We start from the raw sequence: 19,956 nt of genomic DNA, 5'->3' as shown, positions 1-19,956 counted from the left end.
CCAACATCTGTCATATACTCCCTACTTCTTAAGCTTAAACCATGCACTCCATCAGCTGACCTCCCCCAGCTGAATACCTTCAAATGGCAGCTGTAGTGCTTGCCTAACCTGTTTCCATCTTAATTAACAGAACCATTACAGAAAGTTCCATTCCATCCCAAAGTCTCATATATTATCCCACTGCATAAGGGTGGGAACGCAAATGAGCTCTCAAACTTCCTCCCCATAGCCCTACTTTCCCCCTTAGCAAAAAGTATGGAGAGATGTATTCACCATCAGCTACTTGATCATCTCCTCCCAAACCACCTGCTAGTTGACTGCCAGCATGGTTTTAGGCCTTTCCATAGTACTACAACTGCTCTACTATCCTTTTCTGACTGCATTAATAAAAATCGTAACAACAGCTTACTGTCCTCAGCCCTCTTTATTGACCTCTCAAAAACATTTGATATGGTTAATCATCAATTACTGTTAAACTCACTCAAATCACTGTCACTAGATACCCAGACAGTTAATTCGTTCAAGTCCTATCTAGGAAAGAGACAACAAGCAGTCCTCTGGGAAAATAAACTATCTACCCTTCTCCCTATAACTCTTGGAGTCCCACGAGGCTCTATTCTGGGACCCCTCTTCTTCACTAATTTCATAAATGATCTGAAAATCTCCCTTCCACAAACCACCTGCATACAATATGCCAACGATTCGACATTAATATGTTCAGCCTCCTTGCCTGCTGGACTTCATTCGAGTACCCAAGCAGTATTTACTTTAGTTGAAAACTGACTCTATCAACACTGTCTCCTCCTTAACCCCCCAAAAACTAAATTGGCACTATTCTCTCCTACTCAGAAGTCTCCTGCTATCAACTTCACAATTACATCTAATAATGGTACTGTAATAACTCCGGACACAACCACCAAACGTTTAGGTGTAACGATTGATCATAATCTAAACTTTAACACACATATCAACTTAACCATTAAATCAGTTAAAAAAAACATGGTTTCCTCTACAGACTTAAACCCTATCTCACACCTCTAGCTAGGACTGCTATTGCCTGAACTCACTTAATCTCCACCCTTCTCTATGCATCGCCAATCTATACCAACGTATCCAAAAATAATCTTCATAAGTTGGAAACAGCCTATAATAACATAACTAGATTTGCCACTGGTGCACCTTTTCAAACCCACCACCGCCAAAACCTTAAATTGATATGATGGCTGGAATTGCAAATCTAGATTCTTTTCCAGCAACTTACTACTATACACAAGATCTTACACCATCCCACAAATACACCCATACTCTCTACCCTTATCTGCCCATATAAAAATCTAACAACCCTTCGATCAGCTAATAAGGTACTAGTAGCTACCCTAAAGTCCAACAACAAATTTGGAGAAAGTTTGTTCGCAAACTCTATTGGTAACTCTTGGAACCCTTCCAACTGAACTAACAGCCTTGTCTTCTACCTCACTTTTCAAGAAGCAATTAAGAATCTTTCTTAAACCCCAAATGGCTTTGCCCATGCACAAATCCTGACACACTTTCTCCCCTAGCAGAACCATTCTTTACTATCTATCTTTAACATGCTATTTCAGGTGCTTGGATATTCTCTCTTAGTTTCTACTGTAGTAGCTTACCTCCTAAGGTTTGGTAAACTTTATAAACAATGCTACCCTAAAAAAAAATGAAATGTTTTATTAATCCTTTTACTCAAAATTTTTAACTTATTTAGTCGGGTATGTTAGTATGTTACTGTAACAGTACTATATACATGTTCCTGTATTTGAAATGTTTTACCTGTCTGACATTATCTGTATTGTATATGGTCAAGATTTCTGCCTTGTAAATTGTCTTAATGTGGAGCTTTTCTCCCCAGGCCTCCACTGAAAATGGACATACATCCAGTCGGACTATCCCAGTTAACAAATGTAAAATAAATAAAAAAAAATAAAATAAATAAATACACTGTAGCATGTTGGGGAGACTGGATCCAGAGATCTTGATACTGTTAAATAAACACAACTTTTGGAGAATTATCAACTTTCTACACTTCTGTATTGTCAAGGTATGTTGTTATTTCTTCCATAATGCTTTTAGTGGAATATTAAAAGGTAAATTGCACTGACCAGTCAAAAACATTTTTTTATCTCAGTGTTTTTTCTTTATCCATTTTTTTGGTATAGCAATGTCTGCATTACAAAAAGTATGCTACAGAATGGTACATGACAATATTTTTAGCATACATTTAATTATTGCAGATGCATGTATCATACCCTTGTAGGAGGGCTTACCATTTTTACTTTTGTTGGAGGAAGTAATGACACTACATTCTGATTTTTTTATATATATGTATACTGTATTACAGAACATGCTATAGATTGTTGTTGACATTTGATATATATATATATATATATATATATATATATATATATATATATACATATATATTAGAAGGTGACTGTGCTAACGTGTGTATAGTCATAGGGAGCATTAACATTTAAACTGTTGTGTGCATGATGGATGCATGCATTCACACATAATTATGATCACAGCCAACTTGTCTGTGTATTATACAATTAATTGTGTGTCTGTTTTCTGTTTCATCTCATAAAGGGATATAGCACTCAAGAAGAAATCTGTACCCTGCAAGCCACCATACACTGATGCAGAAAATGAGGTCATAATCCAGTTTTCTGTTAAGTAATCTTTCCAAGACAGGATATGACAGCAGTTGGTTGAATATATCAATACTGTTAGAGGGCTTACTCCTAGATACGACATCAGGAAAGTGATATGATAACTTCTGTCCACTGTAGGGTGATGACAATTGCCCAAGAACAGCTAGCTACTGGAGGTGGTCCTACAACCAAACTAACACTAACTGAAATGGAGGAGTTCCTGTCCACTGATTAAGAGAACTCAGCAGGGGATTCCCATAGACACTGGTGCAGATGTGGATGACAGACCCATTGTGTTACAAGCAGACCTTCCAGGTATGCAAAATTCAAGTCTCATCATTATATCTTCATATGTGTATATCTTAGATGTCTGCTACAGAACCAGTGATAATTGTAAGTCATACGACACAGTCATAGAGAAATAGAGGAGGATATTGTTTTTTTGGGGAATCCAACTGTTCGCTACATGTTTGTATGAGAACATTTTTAATAAGCACTTGTGAAGGGGATTGTTCTCTTTTTCTTGTTTCATTTGTTTAGTGATACTTATCAGCCTCCTTTATTTTCCTTTCTCACATACAGGCTCATCTAGATTGCCCACTGCCAGCCCACCTGCACATGGTAAACACACATTTGGTTATTGTTATTATTGTATATGAGGTCGATTCAGGTCAGTATGAGATTACAATTTTTGTTGCTTTAGCATCTGTTAGAGTTTAACATACCTTTTATGTAAGGAAAATACTTGATCATTTTTATTCTCTACTTTTCTGTTTATTGTGTTTATTGTTTGTTATTATACATGATCCTGAGAGTGGCACTGTGGAACTCCTACCACCTGATGTCAAAGTATCAATAAACATTTATGATGATGGTGGTGATGAACTGGCACAGTCTGGGGCTACAGAGACTCAGTCTGACACTGAGGTTGTGCCTCCCACATCCCCTATGCATATTTTGGCCATAGTCATTATGCCTACCCAAACCCATGATGCAGAGACCTCCGATATAGGAAAGGCTGTGAGTGATACAGTTGATCGGGGTAGTGTGCTTACTCCAGTTGCAGAGCTGAGTTGCCTCTCTCCGTAGCTATCATGTGGGCATGGTGCCACACAAGAGGGTTGGTGGGGGTGCTCAGAGCTGGTCTACTGTCTACCCTCCTCCTGATGCAGATGTGTTATTAGGTGCCACCAGATGAATGCATATGGCCATAGTGAAGGCACAAGCATGCCCATCACAGTCTCAGAAGTCTCAGAAGAGATAGTCCGACTACGAAACATCATGCATTCTGATGTGTGAGACTCCTTGAAACATATGGGCAACTCCTTGGACAGGATGAATGACACATGGATTAGACAGTGCCTGCGATGGAACATCTGTTGGGGGAGGGTGGACATCCACAAGAATGGAGAGCTGCTACATCTTCTGGTGTTAACAGACATGGCCGTGCAAGATACCACTCCTGTAGTGACACTACATCCACTACTCTATCAGTGATTGTGGTGTCCATATCCAGAAGTGGTAGGCCATGGGGTCATGGTTCTGGACATAGTCATAAAGAGAGGTCAGCCAGCAGACATTGCTCATGTTGAGTTAGCACCCCAACTTCTAAACAGGGCTATGGAAGTAACAGTGCAACTCCAGGCAGACATGGTTCTGATGGTCAGGGGCAACAATGCTGAATTGACTACTCTACCATGCATTGTTCACACCTGTCCAAAATGCCAGGACATAGTGCTAGTACAGTGCTTGACTGTACTCATAAAGACACACACACACACACACACACACACACACACACACACACACACACACACACACACACACACACACACACACACACACACACACACACACACTGAAAAAAAATACTTGCCCATGCCACCTCACACAGGTCTATACTGAATGTTCGAACATTCAAAATTTCGAGTCTCATATGGTTGCCACCATATGATCAGATTTTTGAATGTTTGAACGTTCTAATGGAGATCTCCGTATAGCGGGGACAGGGAAGATTTTCCTTTTCTACACTTCAGTGCGTTCTCGGAGTTGGTATATATTTTTGAAAGTTTGATCATATGGTGTCGACCATATGACAGTCAAACTTTTAAACATTCGAGTGTCTAATATAGACCCACCTCACACACATGCAAACTATCTAAACAGTGCTGTTGAGTGCTGTACATCTGTTGTTACTGTATACTCCGACAGATACATGTGTTTTTTTACACACAAACTCACTTCTTTGGTGTCCACCTTGCACCTCCTACCCCCCCATCCTGTGCAAATGATGATGACTGTGCCCTGCCCTTTGCATATGAGTTTGTGACTTAGGGTTGCATATATGTCTGATGTACAGTGGCTAGCCAATGTTTGCTTAGTCACATCCTCACACTTATTAATATTCATTGGAGAAGAAAAGCTGTTGATTTCTTGTTCCTACTCATTTGTGAATAATTGCTTCTATAATATTGGAACCGCATTGTTTTTTCTGTTAATAGTGTCATTAAAGTAGTGGAAGCATTAGGTACTTCAGTCTTGCTTCTTGGAATAGTTATGGAAATTAGGGTATAATTGACCTGTTCCATATTTGATAGACATGATCGACTGAAATGCGTAATGCACACTATTGTTTCTAATACATAATTGTATATTACAAAAATCTGACAGAGCAGATATTACTGACAACTGTAAACCTCAAATAAATGCTCTGCTATGGGCCGTATACATATTTTCATATAAGAGTAATCAAATATATTAATTTATTTTTATTTCTCTACAGTTTCCACACTTACCTTGTTATTACTACAAGTAGAGGATTGTCCCTGTCTGATGTTATCATAACACAACCATTACATGGTTAAGTAAATGCTGTGGACTCTGACAGGCATCAACTTTCGTATTTGTATGTGCATGGGATATTAGGCCTCGACCTAGGTAGTGATCGCATGTGCTATTCTTTGCATCTCAGCCAGAGCCAGGGCATACTGTGAACGTCTCATCTGCCGGCACCATCTGCAGCTGGTATTTCTTCCTCAAACTCCTCATCTGTACCTGCTGGTGGCACTGCCTGTGGTCCTTGAAACTGTGGTCCTGCCCCTTGCTGTCCTGGTTGAAGTTGTTTCCTGAGAATTATTATGTATAACATGGCACAGACTATAAGTACTTTGGCTGAGGTGGCTAGGTGGCACTGCAGTGCACCTCTTGATGTGTTTAGAGACTGGAACCTTGATTTAAGCAAACCAAAAACATGTTCTATGATATTCCTAGTTTGAGTTTGGGCCTTATTATATCCTTGCAAAGTGGGGTTGTGTGGATTTCTCATGGGTTTCATGAGTCAGGTCAGCACTGCACAACCTGTATCCCCCACTATATGCCTTTGAGGCATGTCACCCCTTGCAAACTTGGTGTATAGCTCACAAGAGTGCCATATGTGTGAGTTGTAGAAACTGCCTGGGTTACCTGCACAGGCATTGTAGATGATCCCTTGTTCATTACAGACAACCTGACAATTTGTAGAGTGGAAACCTTTTCTGTTGATGTACCTCATTCCATGTTGCCTAGATGGGGCTTTTGTTTCTATGTGTGTGCAATCTATGGCCCCCAACAATTCATGGAAGTGTGTTACTGCACAGAATTCCTGCATGGTTCTTGCTCTCTCCTGTGTGGTGCATGGGAAACAGATATGATCCTTTGCATGTTGTAACATTGCATTTAAAAACTGATGTAACATTCTAGAGGCTGATGCCTTTGACACCTGTAGTATATACCCTGTGGGTATCTGGAAAGTACCAGTATCTAGTATACTTAATGCTAAATATACCTTTGTTTCCACTGGGATGGGCTCTCCACAATTTCCCTGGGGCCTGAGGTGGGGGTGGCAGAGGTCACATATTTCCTCCAGTGTCATCCTGTATCTGTCAGCAGTTTCTGTGCAATGCAGTCCATAATAAGTCAAATATGGTCTAAACATACTTTTTCTTCTTGCCCAAGGTCTGGCAGCAGCAGCAGCACCCTGATTTAAAGTCTGTTGCACATACAGCATAATAAAAATAGCAGCAACCCCTAACGTGTTTTTTTTCCCCTAAGTGTAATCGTGCTGCATTCCAAAGAGTTTTGATGTACAGGGCAAAAGCCTGGACTGAGTGTACAAGATTGCTTTATAGCTTCCTGAATAGTTCCACTTCCACCATATTGGACTGGGGAATCATCATATTCTTTGTCTCTTTATGCTGTCATTAGCATCTTAACCATCTGTCTGTGTTTGGTGGCTCTACACATTGTGTAGAGCCATTTAACTACATTTCATGTAGCTGTTAATGAATACAGCCCTAAGTTTAAGGTATGTGTAACTTTGCTTTTAAATATTAAAAATTTGATTACAAGTGATGGTAACATGGTAATTACTAGTTTTTTAAATGGTTTTCATACAATAGGAGGTTAGTCTGATGAAGTTTTATATTATGGAAGATGAAACTGCTAAATTTGATATTAAAGTATTTTGTTTGGACTTGTTTGTCACCATTCACTTTACTTTATTTATTTATTATATCTGTATAATTATGCCATAACCCTGTTTTTTCCTCACACATCATATTGCAATTCATGTTTACAGTATACTGACTTATCGTTAATTTGTTTAAACTGGCTAAAATTTCTCTAAATATTAAATAATTTTCCTGTATGTTGTATGTTTCACATTATGTCTAATTTGGTATAATAATTTAAACTGTAAATGTTTTTGTATTATTTTTATGATTGCAAAGTTATTGTTCTTAAAATGTTTTTTGTAATACTTTTGAGCTTTTCTTCCAGGGACTTTGCTGAAAATGTGCACCTGCCCAGCCAGTTTTCCCGGCAATGAAGAGTCACTAAATAAACATTCCAGATATATAAAATGTGGCATAGTTAGAGATAGTTTATTCATGCATCCAGAATGTATTCATAAAACATAGAATCTTTTTTAAGGAGTCACCCCTGATTCAAGTTGTTAAATATTGTTGAAGAAGTGATTTCTAAGTACCTTACTAATTTTCAGCTGGTTATTAAACATGGTTATCAGGCTAGATGAAAAGCCAATGAGAACATGGGATTAAAAGAAGTTTTGCATTGCTTATGCCTTTAGATTACAAATTAAACAATCAGAAATTTGCTTAGGGTAATCAGAATGTGACCAAAGTCATACGTATTTCACCAAGGCAAGCAATCTTTATTGCTAAGCTGTTTTTTTTGGAACTCATCCCTGTTTTTGCACCTGGTCCCTATATATTAATACTTTATTTGGCACATTTGCTATTAATCATTTCTGTCAAAGTTGTACAGCGGTAGCGTTGTTGCCTCACAGCAAGAGGTTTTCCTGTTCGATTCTCGGCTGGAGTGCCTTCTGTGTGGAGTTTGCATGTCCTCCCTGCGTTTGAGTGGTCTCTGAAAGACATGCGTGAATGGGTGTGCCTTCGCTGAAGGTTGGGCGTTGGGCTGGCAACTTGGCACCATAAAAATTGACTGCCAATCATTAGCGGACCGGAGTTCTGCTGTGGCAACCCCTAACTGGGGAAAAGCTGAAAAGAGAACAACAACAGCATTTCTGTCAAAGTGGTTATCCTTTTAACAAGTACCAGTGTTTGTGTATGTAGCTAAATGCCTACCCCGTAACAAGTTCTATGTTGGCAAAATGACTTGCAGATTGTTTGACAGACTCAGAGCACCCATACACCATTAAAATAAAGATGTTTATAACATTTTGTACAAATATAGCCTAGAATGTACAAGAGTCAAAAGGTTTGTTTTTTTGCTATTAACAGTTTACAAGATAATATTAGACTTGAAGATGTTATTAACATCAGCTTGATGTGAAAGAAGTATGATAGAAGCTTTATTTAGCAGCCCACAAAAAAAAAAAAAAAACACAGTCTTAATGACAATGTGAAAGTGACATGTTTTAAGGCCTTTATCTGCTACGTAAATTTTCATCATCGAACATTGTTTATATATTTGCATTTTTATGGAACATTGTTTTTTTCCTATGGCTGTTATGAAAGGTCAGGTGATTTTTTTATTGTATCATGTCATGTGTTTGTGCAGTATTTAATTATGTTCCATTGGTTTTCAATCATTCTGAAGATGTTCATGTTACTTAGGTAAATGAAAGTACAAAATTTATATTAAATATTTTCATTTTGGATTTTTCATTTTTTTGACTCAATGTAAGCTGTTCAGTGCTGACAGTTGGGAGGGTGGCCTAATGGTTAAGGTGTTTGCCTTACAAACACAAGGTGCATGGTTTGAATCTCACAAGGGATAATTGGCTAGGCTTAAAATGACTCACAAGGGCAGTTAGCCTAGTATGAACCTATGACAGTGAAGGGAGCGATGAAGGTGGAGTAGTGATAAAATAAAGCAGGGCAGCCATTGCAAAGGAGGAGGAGGAGGAACACTAGCAATAGTGGAGGATGTGATGGAGGATGGAGGGTCAGAACATAGGCTATTCAATCTGATAGGTAAGCTAGAGAAATTAGCTGAATGCCATGGGTTAGTTTAGTGCAGCAATCCTCTGTCATGTGAAGGGCAGAGGATGAGAGACTAAAACAGAGAATAAAGTACTTAGTAAGAGGAGGAGAGTTAATTGTCATGGGGAATTTGAATATGTGAATATGCTTGAGAGGGTTGGAGACCCCAGGCTTCATGGAAGAGACAGAGTGGAAGTTGTTTGTAGTCTTGGAACATAAAGAGTTTAGCTAACTGGCATGGAACTACATCCACACCAGCTGACTAAACTCTTTATGTATGATATTTTCTTAATGGAAAAGGGGGATGAGGGGTGGGGGGTGGTTCAGAGATGTCCAAGGGAAGGAACTATTAGTCAAATGTGATTATGTCACTGAGTGGATTAGAGGTGAAGGAAAGGGTAAGAACACAAGATCAAAGATAGTGGCATACAATTTAGGTGAAGTATATTATGATAAGTTAGAAGAGATCAACAAAGTGAGGTTAGATGACTGGGGTCAAACTAGGGGCAGTAAACAAGCTACAGGAATGGTTTAGGGATGGAATACTCAGAGCTGTAAATAATGCAATGAAGAAGAAAAAAAAGGAAAAGAAGCGAAGAAGGCCAGAGTGATTATGTGGAAGGTGAGACAAGCAATTAGGGAAAAGGACCAGCAACAGGAGGAAGAGGAGGGTCAGGAGGCACAATGCAAGTAAGAAAGCAAAGGCAGCAAAGGTGATGCAGGAAACAAGGACATAATTTAAAAGGGACTTGAAAGAAGACACAGACTTATATATATATATATATATATATATATATATACACAGATTCATTTCAAAATCTTGAATGCTCAAAATACTGAATCTCAAAATACTGAACTCAAAATCCTGAAAGCTCAAAATACTGAAAACTCATAATACCGAATCTCATAATATAGAAAAACATACAGGACACCAACACTGATTATATTGCAGCAGAAATACATACAGAAACATATTACCCTTCTACAATTATAAGCAGGGGAGCAAGCCGCCCTGCACCTCCCATGTGGGGGGCTGCGCCACCCACTCCCCCACTACTTAAATATATCAACTCCGAGATTACACTTCACTGAAGACAATGGCAAACATACCATTACATGCTTCATGACTGCCTGTTGTAACCTTAGTCACGTTCCCTTTTAATGTACTATACTACTACATCTTAGTGTAGTGAAATGCAATCTCGGAGTTGATATATTTAAGTAGCAGGGGGTGTGGGGGGGCAGGGGTGCTTGCCTCTCTGCTTATAATTGTAGAAGGGTAATATGTTTCTTTATGTATTTTTGCTGCAATATAATCAGTGTTGGTGTTCTGTATAGTTTTCTATATTATGAGATTCGGTATTATGAGTTTTCAGTATTTTGAGCTTTCAAGATTTTGAGTTCAGTATTTTGAGATTCAGGATTTTGAGCTTTCAAGATTTTGAAGTGAACCCATATATATATATATATATATATATATATATATATATATATATATATATATATATATATATATATATATACACACGCACACACACACACATGATCCGGCTATACATACATGACCTGGCTGTGCTAAGAAGACAGGAAGATCACAAACGACTAAGAAAATGCAGATGTGCTGAATGAATATTTCAGTGTTCATGAGTGAAATCAGCAGGGAATGCCATGATTTGGTGGAGATAAGACTAGCAGAATAAAGCAGAAGACAGACACCATGATAAAAAATGAGAAGGCAGAGAATTGTTGCACTAAGTGAGAATAAAACATATCAGATGAGCTACTTTCCATGGTTCTAAGCAATCTATCCTTTATAAGGCCTGGTGGCATGATGCCAGGGTAATCCTATGGGCTAGGCTTGTAAAGGCTCCAGGGCCATTAGTCTAGTATACACCTATGAACCTATGATGTGAGATGCCTTAATGGACATCTTCAGCAGATCAGTTTTCAAGTACCCAAAGAGGGAACACAGAAAATGAGGCATATTGCACTATGGAGCAGAAGGAATAATGTAGGTAACTACATGCCTAATGGTAAAGTCATGATGAAAATACTGAAAGAAAGTCTTTTGCTTTCTCAGAGGATAGCAATCTTCTTGACAGCAACCAACATACATCCAAAGCTAGAAAAGTTGTCAGTCAAATGTAATGTAGCATTATGATGAGGCTACAAGAGAATTTGATAGGATTTTACTGGTAGATATAGCATGTCAGGACTACATCAAGGACTTTAACTCAGTCCAATATAGGCAGCTGAAAGGATAACTGGAAGGGCTGAGGTAAGAGTGGTATTGAGGAGATGTATAGCTGCATGGTTGAAAAGCGGGTTGAGGGCAACTGTAGTGAGACAATGTTAGGAACAAGGAAGGTGACTACTAGAGTAAGAAATAAACTGATGTTCTGTTCTTTGCTGTGTTTGTGTTAGACATATCTGAGGAAAAACAAAAATTCCTCAGCCTCTTTGCTGATGTCACAAAGTTAGGTGCAGCAGAGAAAGAATCCAAGAGCAGATTTTGAAAGGGTGAGCAGATGGGCAGAAGGTGGATGGTGAGGTTCAGTTTTAATAGGCATGAAGTACTGCACTTAAGCATCAGTAACTGTAAAGACTCACGGGGGGGAGGGGGGTTGATAGCAGCAGAGAAAGAAAATAATTTGATGGTGTTGCTCATACCAAAACTTGACCACCCGAATCAGAGAGAGACGGCAGTGGCAGAATAAACTACAATCCTTGGTTTATCCTCTGGATGATAGACTATGAAAGCAAAGATGTCATGCTTCCACTCTACAGGACTCTGTTCAGGCCACTTCTTATGTACAGTCTGCTGTTCTGGAGGCATACATGGAGATAGACATCAAGCTACTAGAAGGAGTTCAGATGAAAATGACCAGAAGGGTTCATGAGAAAGAGTGGAAAATGATATGACTTGTGACTAGAGAAGCTGGGGCACTTCTCACTGCAGGCCAGAAGAGACAGAGATGTGGGTAGTGCATGGTGCAAGAGCACCAGATCATGTCAGGGAGGTGCAAAGGGGTTATGAAAATGATCTAGGGGCATAGGATCAAGGTGGCTACAAACTTCACCCAAGATCTTTGAAAATACTTCTTTAATGAGAGGGTTTATAGACCCATTGAATGCACTCCTAAATAGGGGTGGCTAGGGAATCCACTGAGACATTCAAACTTGAATAGGACTAGGGGAGATGGAGTGATGGAGAAGCTGAGGATGGGAGGGAAGGAGAATATTAAACTTGGTTAATAATCACAGTAGATAGGCTTCTTGTCTTCAGCTATCAAGCAGATATAATGCAAGTAGCTAAATATGTTTAATCTTAAAACATCTGCATTGATACTTGGTGCAGTAAAGTGACATGCTGCTTTAAATACATTTATTTCACAAAATCAAACAAAGTGTTATGTGCATTCTTATGACAGCTTCTAATTTTGGCATATGTATGATTTCAGCTGAAAATTAAATGCAATCTGTTATGAGAATGTCATTTTAATTTAAAAATCTAACAGCTGCATTTATTAAACTGATTTCAGTATTAGCACCTTTAAATTGAATTTCAGCCTCCATGTGTCACTTTGGTTGTAGTGTAAGATTAAGCACAGTTATCTATTACTGTGGATTAGTGAAATGCAAAGTTAAGAGCGTACTTGGAATACAGATTTTTTTACATTTTATTTTAGATGATTGGAACATGGAGTGAATGTGTGTGATACAAGAGAGAGATATGTTTATAAATATGTGAATATACCTAGAGTTATATTCACAAATATAATACTGTTTACTTAATGATGACTAAGAGTGTTTTGCATGTGGTGTGTGTGTGTGTGTGTGTGTGTGTGTGTGTGTGTGTGTGTGTGTGTGCATTTGCTGTGTATTAGTATGAGTATGTATGAGTCTTTGTGGTATACCTTAGTTTCATGAGTCACTGGTTGGAATACAACCGATAAATTTACTGAACATATACCTGAATGAGTTCATCTGTATAGGCCCCTCACACAGTACAAAATATCAGTGACTCAGGATCTTCATTTATGCAGTTATTTTCTGTTTTGGGTGATTTTTTTAGTGGATAAAATCTATATCCTGGGATTCTTTTGCAATACAGAAGACAATATGAAGCTGAGCATTTCATACAGGGACTGTGCCTTGCAGCACTGACTGTGTATATAATTAACATGCATGCCCTTGTCATATAACAATACATATCAAGGCTTTTCAATACAATGCTGTATAAGTACCACTTCTCTCTATTGTTATTGACAAACATGCTATGAATAAATTAACTTTCCCTTATTACCCACCTTGAGCCATGTCCTCTGCTGGACAATAAACGTAAGAACTATTTTCTCTTTCACCTACTGCTGTCATGTCCTGACCTTACCCTTCTTTTCAAACTATAATAATTTCATAAAGATCTGAAAGTACTTAATGTTTACTTAATGAACTGCTGTTTGTTTTTAAGGTAGTTTCTATTCCCTGTCTTTATATATATGTGTGTGTGTGTGTGTGTGTGTGTGTGTGTGTGTGTGTGTGTGTGTGTGTGTGTGTGTGTGTGTGTGTGTGTGTGTGTGTGTGTGTGTGTGTGTGTGTGTGTGTGTGTGTATGTGTGTGTGCGCGCATGTGCATGTTTGTGTGTGTAATATCATACATTTTGCAGATGTGTCATGTTGGACCCAATAATGGGAAAAATCATTTTTCTTTTTTTTTTGGATTCAGTTTGTTGATAGTCACCTGACATGTATACAGGTGTTTCTCTTTGACCTGTCGTGCTTATTGCAACCATTTTCTTTAACTCAATAGCTGGAAACCTCACACACTAGTTAGAAGCAAATTCTGACCTGAAAACTTTACATGCAACTTAACTTTCTGTTGTTGTTAGCATGGCAAATGTCAAGAGGATGATAATACTAGCCATAGTCCAAAAGGCCAAGTATCATGACATTCTAGAGTTCCTACTGTATTCTCTAGACCCCAAGGATGACAAAAAAAGAAATTCTGACATGCAACATGGTGAGAAAGGTATTATATCAGTTAACTTATAATTAGTAGAAGGCATTTCTCTGATTCTCAGCCAGGTACTAATGAATAGTAAGAAAAAAGGTAAGAATTGTAACAAATTTACCATTACTAACCATGACTTAGCTCATCACTCATAGAAAGTTATCAAGTAGACTACTGTGTCCACTTTAAATTAGATAATTTTACGATTCTGTCTAACTACATACCAAATATAATTGGAAATAATTGCTTCAGTAAAGACAGCAATTAATCAGGTTGGGAAATAATTGTCAGAATTTGAAACAAAGTTATCAGCTTTGGAAGACCATAGCCATTCATTAATTCCACAATTGATGGAGTGGAAAAACTGATTCACTTGGAGATGTTGAAGGCCAGTCTAGGATAAACAGTAGTATAATTAGAGGTCTGACTGAGGATATTACTCAAGAAAAACTTGGGTCATTCATGCATGACATTTTTACAAGAGTTGCCAGGTTTCTGACAGCTCTCTTATATGTTGTAGATAAAATTCTCATGACTATTCACCTCTCTCCAAAAGGCAATACACCTAGAGTTGTGTATGTCCAGTTCAGCTGATTACTTTAAAACCTTTATAGCAGCAATAAAAACAAATCCTTTATTTTGGAATGGAAAATATTTAACATTTTCCTGGAGATCTCACCTAAGACATTCACCTACACAGTAGCAAAAATGGTAGTAAGCTATAAAGTGAATAATTCTCTCAGGTTGAAAGGAATGAATAAAGTACTGTACTTTGGGCATTTTTTAGCAGAACTGTGTAATCCAGTTATTTTTGCCTGCACATTCTGAGTGCATAATATTCTGGCAGCTATTAAAGCCTGTTGATTCAAAAAAGTACTTTTAAAAGTTCATATGTTGGTAATATACTTAAAATTTTCTAAAAGCTATATATATATATATATATATATATATATATATATATATATATATATATATATATATATATATAATATTTTCACTATTGTAAATTACATCAATAACAGGGTGTGTGGAAATAATCACCGAAAGGGAGGTGTCATTCCATAAAAGCTACTAATATGTTCAGGGATTCTGATGGAAGCTTTATTGTAATAGTTTGCACACCACCTGCATTTATGTCACAAAAAATGTATTTTGCCTATGCTTTCTCAGTTAATAACTAGACGTAATCATTATCAAATTATACTTGCTGGTGACTTGAATCATCACATTAGATTCTCCTCAGGATAGAATGCAAGGCCTGCTTAAAACAAAAATATACAGAGACAGACAGAAACACATACACACACACACACACACACACACACACACACACACACACACACACACACACACACACATGCACACAGGCACATACACACACACACACACACACACACACACACACACACACACACACACACACACACACACACACACACACACACACTATTACTTGAGATAATGGAGGTTGGTGATACTGTATTCCCTTACAAAATTCTTTTCTTCAAAGTTTGAGATTATACATTTCAGTCATAAATCTGTAATTCATGGTCCAGATTAGACTTTTTTATACTCAAAAAAGCATGGGTGTCCCACAACTTTAAATATGGTATAAATGTTAGAATGTTTTCAGACCATATCTGGCACTGTGGTTTAGAGGAATGAAGACCTTGCGATGACCCAATGACCCAAGGCTGACTAGGAGCTTGAGTGCGGGAGGAACCAGGAAAGGAGAGAGGGGTGGGACAGAGCAGCTTTGTTGGCTCAACCACTTTGGTAGTTTGTGTGTGGGGTTCTGCCTGTGATGCAGAGACATATCTGGTGATGGAGATATACCATAATCACGAAAGCAGATCACCTGTAAAACTATGGTATCTGGAGCTAACTGACATTATGTGTGATGATGCACATGGTGTAATTTTCTCCACTAGTTAGAGCATACTGAAAACATCCCCTGGCATGCAGGACCAGAATATGTGATGCTGCAGGTGCATGCTGGACCAGATTATGTCATGCTGCAGGTGCATACAGGACCAGAGTATGGGATGCTGCAGGGGCATGCAAGACTAGAGTATGTGATGCAGTAGGGGCATGCAAGACCAGAGTATGTGGTGCTGCAGGGGCATGCAAGACTAGAGTATGTGATGCAGTAGGGGCATGCAAGACCAGAGTATGTGGTGCTGCAGGGGCATGCAAGACTAGAGTATGTGATGCAGTAGGGGCATGCAAGACCAGAGTATGTGGTGCTGCAGGGGCATGCAAGACTAGAGTATGTGATGCAGTAGGGGCATGCAAGACCAGAGTATGTGGTGCTGCAGGGGCATGCAAGACCAGAGTATGTGGTGCTGCAGGGGCATGCAAGACCAGAGTATGTGATGCAGAAGGGGCATGCAGGACCAGAGTATGTGGTGATTTAGTGTCATGCAGGACCAATGCATATGATACTGCAGGGGCATTCAAAATCCAGTGTATGTGATATTGTAGGGTCATGCAGCACCAGTGTATGTGATGCTGCAGGGGCATGCAGGACCAGCGTATGTGATGCTGCAGGGGCCTTAAGGGCCAGTGTATGTGATGCTGCCAGGGCAGGTGATGCTGCAGGGGCATGCAGGATCAGAGTGTGTGATGCAGCAGAGGCATGCAGGACAAGAGTATATGATGTTGAGGGGGCATAGAGAACCACAGTATGTGATGCTGCAGGGGCATGCAGGACCAATATATGTGATGCTACATACCTCTCAACCTGCAGACATCGAAAATAGGAACTAAGGCTCTTAAAAACCCAGAATGTACTACTGAAAATCTGGGCATCTAATTACCATAACATTTGAATAACAAATAGCACACAACTCTTTCCAGTTTTCCATAAGAATGAGGGATACTACTCAGAAACATGTTTGAAAACAGAGTGACAAAATGATGGAATAATATCAAAGAGACTATGTAAAATTTGTACACTTTAATGAAGTGTATTAAAAATTCTACCAAATAAGGTGATAATTTTAGCTTCAGAAAAAGAGAGTGGTCAGATGTAGCTCTTCCTTCTTGAAATTATTATCACCACTAATGTGTTGATCATAGGTTCATAGGTTCATAGGTACTTACTAGGCTATCAGCCCTGGGGCCTATACAAGCCCAGCCAAAAGGTACCCTGGCTTTGCCACCCAAGAAAATTATTTTCCTGTGCCACTGTTGAGCAGAGCCACAATGTTTATCCCGGGATGAATTTCCTATTTCCCATCAATCAAGATTTTTCTTGGAGAGTGCTAATGAGGAGCTTTGTTTGATGTAGATAGGTAGTTTATTTGAGAGGATGGGGAGTCTCCAGGGCAGGAATCTATCCCTTCGGCATGTTCTGTTTATTGTGGTGACAAGGTTTTGGTCCCCAGAGCGTGTAGCTTGGAGGATTGGGATTTCTTTAAGTGGAGCATGTCCAACAGCTCTGGGTCTGACATAGCTTTGTATGTTAGGCAGAGATCGCCTCTGAGTAGGCGATATCTTGAGTAAAGCTGGGGTTTTTTGAGACGGTCTGTGTAGGGCATCTGTATTAGGCCGGTAATCCTCTTTGTGAGTTATTTCTGCTGCCTTTCCAGTTGTTGTAGATGTCTTGTGAGGTACATACCAAAAGGGACGTTGCACTCTATAATGGGTCTAATGAGTGATGAGTAGAGGGGAAGAATGACCTCTTTTTCCTGGATGAGAAACCTTTGTGATGAGGTGTGCCATGTAGAAGGATTTCCTGACTACTGTGGCAATGTGATTATCAAAGGACAGACTACTGTCCACCTGTGTCCCAAAGTTTCTAAATTTGTGTAACAGCTTGTTTTTATGTGAATTTTGATCACCTGTCCCCCTAAGACCTATTGTCTCGAGTGAGGGGTGGGTCTCTTCTCATGTATCGAGTTTTGTAGAGCATTTACTTAGACCAGTTGTTAACAACTACCCCTCTATTCTGAAGGACACCTATGATTTGTTGGACACTTTGGATAAGTTAACATTAGATACATCTATTAATCACCTCCTCATCACTCTGGATGTTAACAGTCTGTTTACGTCCATGCAGATGATCTAGGTATGCAATACTTGGATGAGCTCTTGGCCAAAGAGCATGACCTCAGTAATGATAGGAAGATCTTGATCCATCAACTACTTGATATTGTACTTTACAATAATGTGTTTTTGTTTAATGGTCAACACTATTTACAACAGTGGGGGGTAGCCATGGGGACCCCCTGCGCCAACACTTATGCCAACCTGGTTGTTCTACAGTGGGAGAAACAGTTTTTGCTTCCACATGAGATGTATGGCTTTGTTAAATTGTACAAATGCTTTGTAGATGATATCCTCATAGTTTGGGGAGGAACTAGAGAGGAGTTCATGAATTTCCTATGCTATTTAGAAACTACCACTACGTTTCTTAGATTTACCAGTGAGATCTCATCTGACGAGATACATTTTCTAGATGTGACCTTGAAGTTACATGCAGATGGCACTATTGGGTCAACTCTCTACAGGAAGTCTGTATGGAAGAATAGCCTACTCCCATTTGATAGTATGCACCCTAGGAGTATGTTCCCTGGCATTGTTAAGAGCCAGTTCCTTAGGGTGCAAAGATTATGTGGTAAGGGACCTTCTCTTCTAAGAGAGGCCGATATCATGGAAGGTCTATTTCTTGACAGGGGATATGACCGCAACATGGTTCGTAGCATTAGACAAGATACCCTTGGCAGTCCAGATACTGAGACCAATATGGCGAACTTTATAGATCGACAGTTCACTGTAGATAAAGGCTACCTTGCCAATAATAGGTGACCAGGACCGACAGATATGATCAAATTTGTTACTAAATACACCAGTAACATTAATGCCATCAAAACTGTTATATCCAATAACTGGAATGTACTTATGACTGACAACATAACCAGAAAGTTAATAGGTGCTAAACCAGGCTTTGTTTTTAAAAATTGTGATAATTTGAAAATGATTCTGTGCAATGATAGACATACTGTTCTACCCTTAATGAATTCCATGTTATCACCCTATGGCACTTTTCCCTGTAATCATTGTAAATGGTGTTCTTTTATTGTGGATGTCCAAACTTTTTGGAATCCCCTAACTCAATTTTTGTTCCGTCCCAGATTTCATGCTACTTGTGATACCAAGAATTTAGTATATCTTGCAACCTGTAATGAATGTGAAGCATTCTATGTAGGGTTGACTACCAAGAGGTTACAGGACAGGATATATAACCATTTATATGATATCCGGAAGTCCAAAGAAACGAATGCTTTAGCTAAACACATAATGGAATTTCCCCTACATAGTTTTTCGTTCAGGGTATTACAAATATTGAGACCCAGACAGCGGGGTGGCAATTCTGCCAATGACCTTGCATTGGCGGAATTGAAATGGATTATGCAACTTGGTTCACATATATTTCCAGAATTAAATGCTTATGTATCTCTGAGACCAGTACTTGAGCTAAATAATATATAATAACTTTAGGATACATCTTGTGTTCAGGGTATTGCCAATATTGGGACTTATATAGTGGGGTGATAATTTTGCCAATGATCTTGCAGTGATAGGATTGAAATGTATCATGCAACTTGGCTCACATACATTTTTAAGACTTAATGTCTATATATTCCTGAGACCAGCACTTGAGTTAAATATTATATTATAGCTTTAGGCTATATTTTGTGTTTCATTTGTTTTATCATTTTTTTACTGTTGTGATATATATGAGTAAGTTA

Source organism: Protopterus annectens, chromosome 2.part0, assembly GCF_019279795.1.
Source record: "Protopterus annectens isolate FY-2018-M chromosome 2.part0, PAN1.0, whole genome shotgun sequence".
NCBI classification, from domain to species: Eukaryota; Metazoa; Chordata; order Ceratodontiformes; family Protopteridae; genus Protopterus; species Protopterus annectens.
Note: the sequence above shows the minus strand (reverse complement) of the source record.